This window comes from Cupressus sempervirens, chromosome 11 (genome assembly GCF_028749045.1).
Source record: "Cupressus sempervirens isolate cs-2001-9-10 chromosome 11, ASM2874904v1, whole genome shotgun sequence".
NCBI lineage: Eukaryota > Viridiplantae > Streptophyta > Pinopsida > Cupressales > Cupressaceae > Cupressus > Cupressus sempervirens.
This window is the reverse complement of record NC_143128.1, coordinates 300,955,361-300,963,426: the sequence shown is the minus strand read 5'-3', so window position 1 is coordinate 300,963,426 and position 8,066 is coordinate 300,955,361.

Here is an 8,066-nt window from a genome sequence, read left to right as displayed (position 1 = left end):
ACCCAAGTGAGCACACTCCTTTTGCCAGAGATTCTAACTCACTATAATCAAGATGCTTTTTAGAGCAAAAGAATCCAAAGACAGATTAATTTCTTCCCCTTAATTCTTGATATCAAATATCAAGGGGAAGCTTTATCTGTGCACTGGTCAGCACTAGCCTCTGGCTTGTTAAGCAAGTAGTGTGCACTTTTAGATGCTGGTGCGGGCTGCTGGTCTCAACTCCACTTGTGAAGCCACCAGGAATTAATACAAATGAAAGCCAAGTAAAAACTTCTTAGTTAGAAGCTACCCGATTCACCTCCGAAAGGAGGCATAATCTTTGTGCAAGGAGGGGGAAGAATCTCTCTTGTAGAAATCACCATAGGCATGCTACTGGATGTTTGAAGGTTGTATATATGCTCATCCCCTGCCATAAGGGCGCTCATTCAACATATACTATTGAGTCCTTTGAATATACCAAAAACATGGGCACCCTCTAGGGGGTGACACGGCTGTGTGAGGAACACACATGTGCATAAGATGTGAGACAAAGGTTTTGCCTTCTCTACCAATTTTAATTTCTAGGGATAAAGTGTGTTTTTTATTGAGTCATCAACAAAGTCCAAACTAGTTACAACAAACAAAGGTCAAGACTCCCCTATCCTATCGAGTTGCTTTGTCATCGGTAGGACTATTTTCGACTACTGCTTGCTTCTCGTAGTCTTTTTTAAACACTTTTCCTGGATTGAAAACTTGAAACCTTGTCCAAACATCTTGCGAGGTCAGTCTCACTATCTGTCCAATTGAACCTATCTCAAAAATTTGTCTACTCTGTCCGAAAAGTCCAAAAATCTTGTCAAAATCAGTCGCTACTGTAAAATTGGTCTGCCTTCTTGTGCAAAAACTTTTTCAGTCTTGCGCAAAACCATTTTGTCCTCGCACGAAATTAAACTGCTGTCATGAGTCTTTGCATGACCTATTAACTTTCTTGTGAAAAATCAAACCACTGTCACTTACTTTTGCACGATTCAAAAAACTTCTTTGCGCAACTCAAAAAACTTCTTCACACAGCCTATAAAGGTTTCTCGTGTGAGATCTTGTGTCAACATTTCCACTTTTGGTCTATTTTAGCTATATGCGGCCTGCATGCTACCTTTTTCTATGTCTATTTATCACTCTCTATCTGCAAACAATCTTGAAACAACGACACTTTGCTCAACTAAAGACTTGTGTCTTGCACTTTGACTAGTCTTGTCTCATAAGTTATTTTTTGTCCTCATCTTAATGCTTGTCATACTTTGTGTCACATTGGTCATAACTCTAGCTATTCTAGCCTTTAAATCAGACCATTTGTGCCTTAGTGAACAACATTCTTACTATTATCTTGTCCTTTTTGAGACTCAGTCTTAGTGTAGTCCTTGTCCAAGTTCTAGCTTCTTGTCCATGTCTATGACTTTCGCAACCAGAAGCGGCAACATGTTTTATCCTCTTAGACTTAGACATGGTCATACCAGGGGTCATAATCATGGTAGAGGTCACTTACATTTCATTACGCAATATGTATCTAGTTTGGCTAGTGAGGCATCTTCACGATCTCGCTCACCTACCAGGTCATCTCAAGTTCAGCGAACATTTTCCATAAATTTGCAACAAATTAGGAATCCTTTGTACCAAGAGGATACTAAGACAAATAAAGGTCCTACATTACCAAACATGATGTTTGATCCTTTTTTCAGAAGACCTTTTGAAACACAACACACTGAAATTGAACATGTTCCTATAATGACTAATCGTGAACCTGAACATAGTAGTCATAGTCGACATCAAGAACCACCTAGGAATGACAAGGAGAAAGAGAAAGACTATGACACCAATGAGGAATAGGAAGAGGTGGAAATACTCCCTGAACACATAGCAAAATGTCAAAGAGACAAAAACTTCCAAAAGGCCATGGGAATCCTACTCAATGAAGAGAAAGAAAAGTACTTTCTCAAACTTGTCCAAGAAGGAGAAAAGTTACCTTCTCATTTCAATGTGGAAACCATTATGACACCTGAAGAAGAAACTAAGACCTCTAAACTTCAAAAAAAATTGAAAATTATGCAAGACTAATTGGCTCAGATGATGCATGAGAAAGAGAAACCCACAAAGACATACACATCAGACGCTCTTTGTCCATTTCCATTTGACAAAAGCATAAACATTTTGCCTTTCCCACGAGGCGTAGAACTACCCAAATATGACAAGTACTTTGGTACTACTGATCCCCAAGATCACTTGCAGGAATTTGGTGCTTTGTCTATGGAGTTTATACATGATCAAACCTACCTCATGTGTTTATTCCCTAGAAGCTAGGTGGTCAAGCTTTGGAGTGGTTCTCACATTTACCTCCTAGTATCAAGATGTTTGAAAAAATTGCCAATCTATTTGTTCAGCAAAATTCTCATAACATACAACACCCTGTCAATATTCGAGATCTATGCAACCTTAAACAAAAAGCTGGAGAATCTTTTCTCACATTCCTCCAAAGGTGGAGACAACTATACACTAAGTATTCTCGTAAAATCCAAGAAATGGAGAAGCTTGACATTTTCACTGATAACCTCTTACCTGATTCCAGATATAGAGTCTGACTACAAGGTCCATGTACCTTTGAAGACATGATTACACAAGCTATTTGTATCGAAGAATTTATGGTCAAGAAAGGTGAACTCACTCTTTAGAGAGACATAAAGCAAGGTTCCATTTCCAACAGAGATAAAACCAAACATGTCAACAAGAACTAAGAAATTGTACATGATGGAGTCGTTGACAATGTCACACCCAAACCTACTAAAGTAGCATTTAATCTCATAGATCGCCTCAAAGTGGCCAAAAATGCTGAGAAACCTCCCCCAGACAACAAAACATCCGAGAACAAACCAAGAAACTCATGTACAACACGCCCCAAGCAAGAGTATATGCCTTTGGGAGAACCTTCGGATGTGGTTTACAAAACATTGCTACAACATAAGCTTATTTCACCAATGGATAACCCTCATCCCTATGATCCACAACCATGTCCACCATGGTGGAATGAGACCTCATTCTGTGAGTATCACCAAAACAAGGGACACAAAACTAGCAACTGTATAAACTTGCACCATAAAGTCCAGGACATGATTGATGCTGGTGATCTTCTGGTAGATGGACATAACAAAAAAATGGATCACAAGGCATTCAAAGAACCTTTCCCAGCTTATGAAAAAGGAGAGACTTTGAAACCACAACCCTACAACAAGATCAACTATACATATTCCAATGATGACAATGTCATTCACATGGTTGAACCTATGGATTCTGAATATTGCAACGTTATTACCATTAAGGGAAAGCAAGATAACGACAAACCCAAGACACCATTTGTCTTGAGGGGCCCTACTTCCAATGCAATGGATAATACACCTTCACAACATTGTGCTAATCTTGTCACTCGTTCTTGTACCAAGTTGGTGCTCAAAGGCCCTGTTCCTCCTACTTTAGATCTTGAGCAACACAAAGACAAAGCCCTTGCTGGTCCATTTGGAAAAGGTGCAAAACCCATAATGAACTCGACAACAACAAGTTATAGTGTTCTCGATCAGTTGAAATGAACTAATGCTCAGATTTCCATCTTTGAGCTACATAAAATCTCACCTGCTCAGAGGCAAATTCTAGATAAAGCCCTCACTGAGGTAAATGTTCCTCAAGATCTTGATCTTGAGCGATTCCAATCCATGGTGGGTCACTTGACCTCACCTTACCTTATGACCTTTTCTGAGGAAGATGACAACTCATTGAGTCACCCACACAATCAACCTCTACACATCAAGGTTATGATCCACTAGACACGTGTTTGTTAGGTACTCATTGATAACAGCGCTGGCCTAAATATTATCTCTGCTACTCTGCTTAGATAATTGAATTATTCTAAGGACTCTAATGATCCTCAATGAAAGATCACTATCAAAGAATACAATGAAGTGGAACAAAAGTCTCTAGGTCTTGTGGTTTTACCAATTTGCGTTGGTCCTATCGAAAGGGGTGTCACTTGTCAGGTGCTTGACATTCCCTTGGCCTACAACATTCTGTTAGGATGGCCATGGATACATGAGATGCATGATGTTCCATCCACATACCACCAATGCAACAAGTTCCCATTTCATGGCTCTGAAGTTACTATTCCTGCCACTACTAGCTACACCTACAATATGCTCAAAGTTGTTGAAACTTTCATCCCTGCTAACTGTGAGTCCACTGATTATCATAATAATAAGCTGAAACAAATTGAGTAGTCATTCAAAATAAAAGAAACTAGTATGGGAGAGTGCCACATTGAACCAGTGATGTCATTAATTTCTCTCCCAGAGTCTCCTTGGCATTATGAGAGACCCTCAGAGGCAAAGAAGTCGTTCGTGCTAACACCTCAGACCAAGTATAATGGCACTTTTGGCAAGGCTATAGTTCCCTTAGAAGATGAAAGTGAAAACAGAGCCATTGTTGCATGGATTTACAGAGAAGAGGCTCCAGTGGACCTAACAGAACAAGCTCAAGAAATCACTCCTAAGAAATATGGACTTGGTCTTAGGCTTATAAAGCAATTTGGTTACAAGGGAACTGGCCCTATTGGGTGCAATAACAATGGCTTAATTGATCCTATCAAAGCAAGAGCTCGAAGAAACCGTGATACAACTAGCCTAGGATTTAAGAAGGTTCCTTTTCATTTGGGACCAAATAAATTCATACCAACACCTAAGAGTTCATCTAAAAATGAGTCACAAGCTGAGTCAGATACTCAAGAGGAAGAATCTGATGATGAGGATTCCTATCCTCATCCTATCCCTTATGATCTCGCTAAATTCTTTGTTGAGCCAAATGACTTTGTGCCATGTGTTAGCATTGTGGATGATACTAGTGATTCTTCTGAGGACAATAGTGAGCAACTCAAATATCATTCAGAAAAGGGAGAATATAATCAGTCATGCCATGTTGAGTATTTATGTAAGAACCTAGAGGATGAAGGTGACTATGTCCCTATCACTGTTGGGGAGTTCTATAATCTCTCGCCATGTAGCATTGATTCTAAGGAATATGAGTTTGACTCTCTTTCAAAAGTGACTACTGATAAAGAAATTGACCAAGTGCATGTCTATGAAAATCAAATCGAAGTGGGTGAAATGTCTACGGTTAGGTTACATGGGTCGGATCCAACTAGTGTCCTAGAATCATCAATTACTAACATTTGTACTCTGAGGCATTTAAATACCCCTGTGGACAAGGTTGCCATAGATCTCAAATTGCTAGTCCAAGAACTTAATGACTATACTATGAACGCAATTGAACTAGCCACTACTCTCTCACTCACACATCTTGAGCTTATAGATTGGAACTCCAATGCATCTAGTGAAGTCCCCACGTTCCAAAATGACTATGCTCTCGCCTGTTACCTAAATACTATTGAACCTGTAACATCTTCCACCAATGAGCAGAGTGTCAACATGACTGAGGCTGACATCTAATATCTTAGTCACACAATTAAAAAGACAAAATACAAAAGGTCTGATGGTGAAAACCACATTGTGGCAGTGTCAAAACCCAAAAAAGTAAAAACAAAAGATGTATCCAAGGGTGAAAACCTCTCTGAGGCACCCACAGATGAGATATTTGATGTCCTTCCTAGTCACTTTTAGGAGAGATCATTAGTGTTGATAGAGCTGATGCAGCCAATTATACTGGGCACAGAAGAACATCCTCATATGATACATCTAGCACAGTCACTGTCATTTGAAGAGAAGGAACATTTCATTGCCTTTTTCAAAGAAAAGAAAATAATTTTTTCTTGGACATACTCTAACATGCCAAGATTGGATCCTAATCTTATCATGCATCATTTTTCCATAGCACCAAGCATCAAACCAGTTAAACAGAAACTTCAAAAAATGCACCCTCACATTGCATTGCTCATCAAAGAAAAATTGGAGAAACTCCTAAAGGCTGGTTTCATCCGTGCAATTGATTATGCTAAATGGATATCCAATAGTGTTCTAGTTATCAAGCACGATAAATCTATCAGGGTTTGTATAGACTTCCATGATCTTAACTTGGCATGTCCTAAAGATGACTTTCCACTCCCTAATATTGATATGATAGTGGACATGATGGTTGGCTATGAGATGTACTCACTTATGGATGGCTTTTTTGGATACAATCAAATAAAAATTGTGCTAGAAGACCAAGAGAAAAAGGCTTTCACATGTGCATGGGGAAACTTTTGTTGGAATGTGATGCCATTTGGTTTGAAGAATGCTAGTGCTACATATTAGTGAGCTGTTACTACAATTTTCCATGATATGATGCATAGAACCATAAAGGACTATGTTGATGATACCATGGTCAAAAGTGCTAAACGCAATACTCATCTACAAGATTTGGGTCCCATCCTGGATTGTATGAAAAAATTTAGTCTTTGACTCAATCATAAGAAATGCGCATTTGGTGTCACATCAGGGAAGTTGCTGGGATACATTGTATCTGCAAAAGGAATTGAGGTAGATCCAAAGAAAGTACAAGCAATAATGGACATGCCACCACCTTGAAACATCAGTCAGATGAGAAGACTATATGGAAGGCTTCAATCTATTCGTAGGTTTATTTCACAGTTGGCGGATGGATCACAACCCTTCACAAAGACCTTACATAAGGGTGTGAAATTCAATTGGAGCCAAGATTGTGAGCAAATCTTAACATAGATCAAACAATATCTTGTCAATCCACCAATCCTGATGCCTCCTATTCATGGGAAGCCTTTGCTTTTATACATTTCAGCCACTAAAACATCTTTGGGCATTCTATTGGCTCAAGAAGATAAGGACAACAAAGAAAGAGCTATTTATTACTTGAGTTGGACATTGGTCTCTTATGAGAAGAACTATAGCATTATTGAGAAAGCTTGCTTGGTAGTTGTCTTTGCTTCCCAGAAGTTGAGACACTACATGCTTGCCCACAATACATGGCTTGTGGCTAAAATAGATCCATTAAATTACTTGCTCAATAAGGCAGCTCTTATAGGAAGATTGGCTAAATGGGTTATAATAATCAATGAGTTTGACATCCAATACGTTAAACGCAAGGCTATCAAGGGATAGGCAATTGTAGATCAACTGGTTGATGCACCCATACAGAGTCTTCTATCAATGAACATTGATTTCCCAAATGAGTCAATTCTGACACTCACGCACCACACATGGGTTATGTTCTTCGATGGGTCCTTCACACAACAAGGATCAGGTGCTGGATTACTCTTTATTACACCACAGAGATACTCACTGCCCAAAGTGTACAAGATTATTTTTCCTTGTACAAAAAACATTGTTGAATACGAGGCTTTGATCAATGGCATGAAAATTGTAGCTAAATGGAGAGTGGACCAGTTAGATATGTTTGGTGACTCTCAACTCATCATCAACCAAGTTAATGATGTGCACCAAACAAAAGATGAGAAACTAATTCCTTACAAGCACATGGTTGATGACTTAAAGAAGTATTTTGCACACATCACCTTCCAACGTTCCATGAGTAGATAATAAAGTGACTAATGCTATGGCCACCCTAGCCTCCTTGCTACAAATGCCTAAAAATGATCTCCGACATGAGTTCTTGGTGGAAGCGTTACACTACCCAGCCTATGACACCCCTGATTCTAAGATGATATGTTCTATTATAGGACAAGAATCATCTTACTACCATCACATTTATTACTACTTTTGTAATCAAACCATTCCAGAAGGTTTGACTCAGAATGAGAAATGTTACCTAATCCGTAATGCTTCACATTATGTCATTATTTCTGATGATCTATATAGGAGAGGTCTCGATGGAACACTCCTTAAGTTTTTAGAACCTGAAGAGTCCAAATGTGCACTAATTGATGTTCATGAAGGCATTTATGGATCTCATTCCAATGGCCTGACACTAGCTCGCAAACTCCTTCGTGCTATTTACTACTGGCCCAAAATGGAGCAAGAAGCTATCAAGTATGCTAGGTCCTGCAAGCAGTGTCAGTTACATGG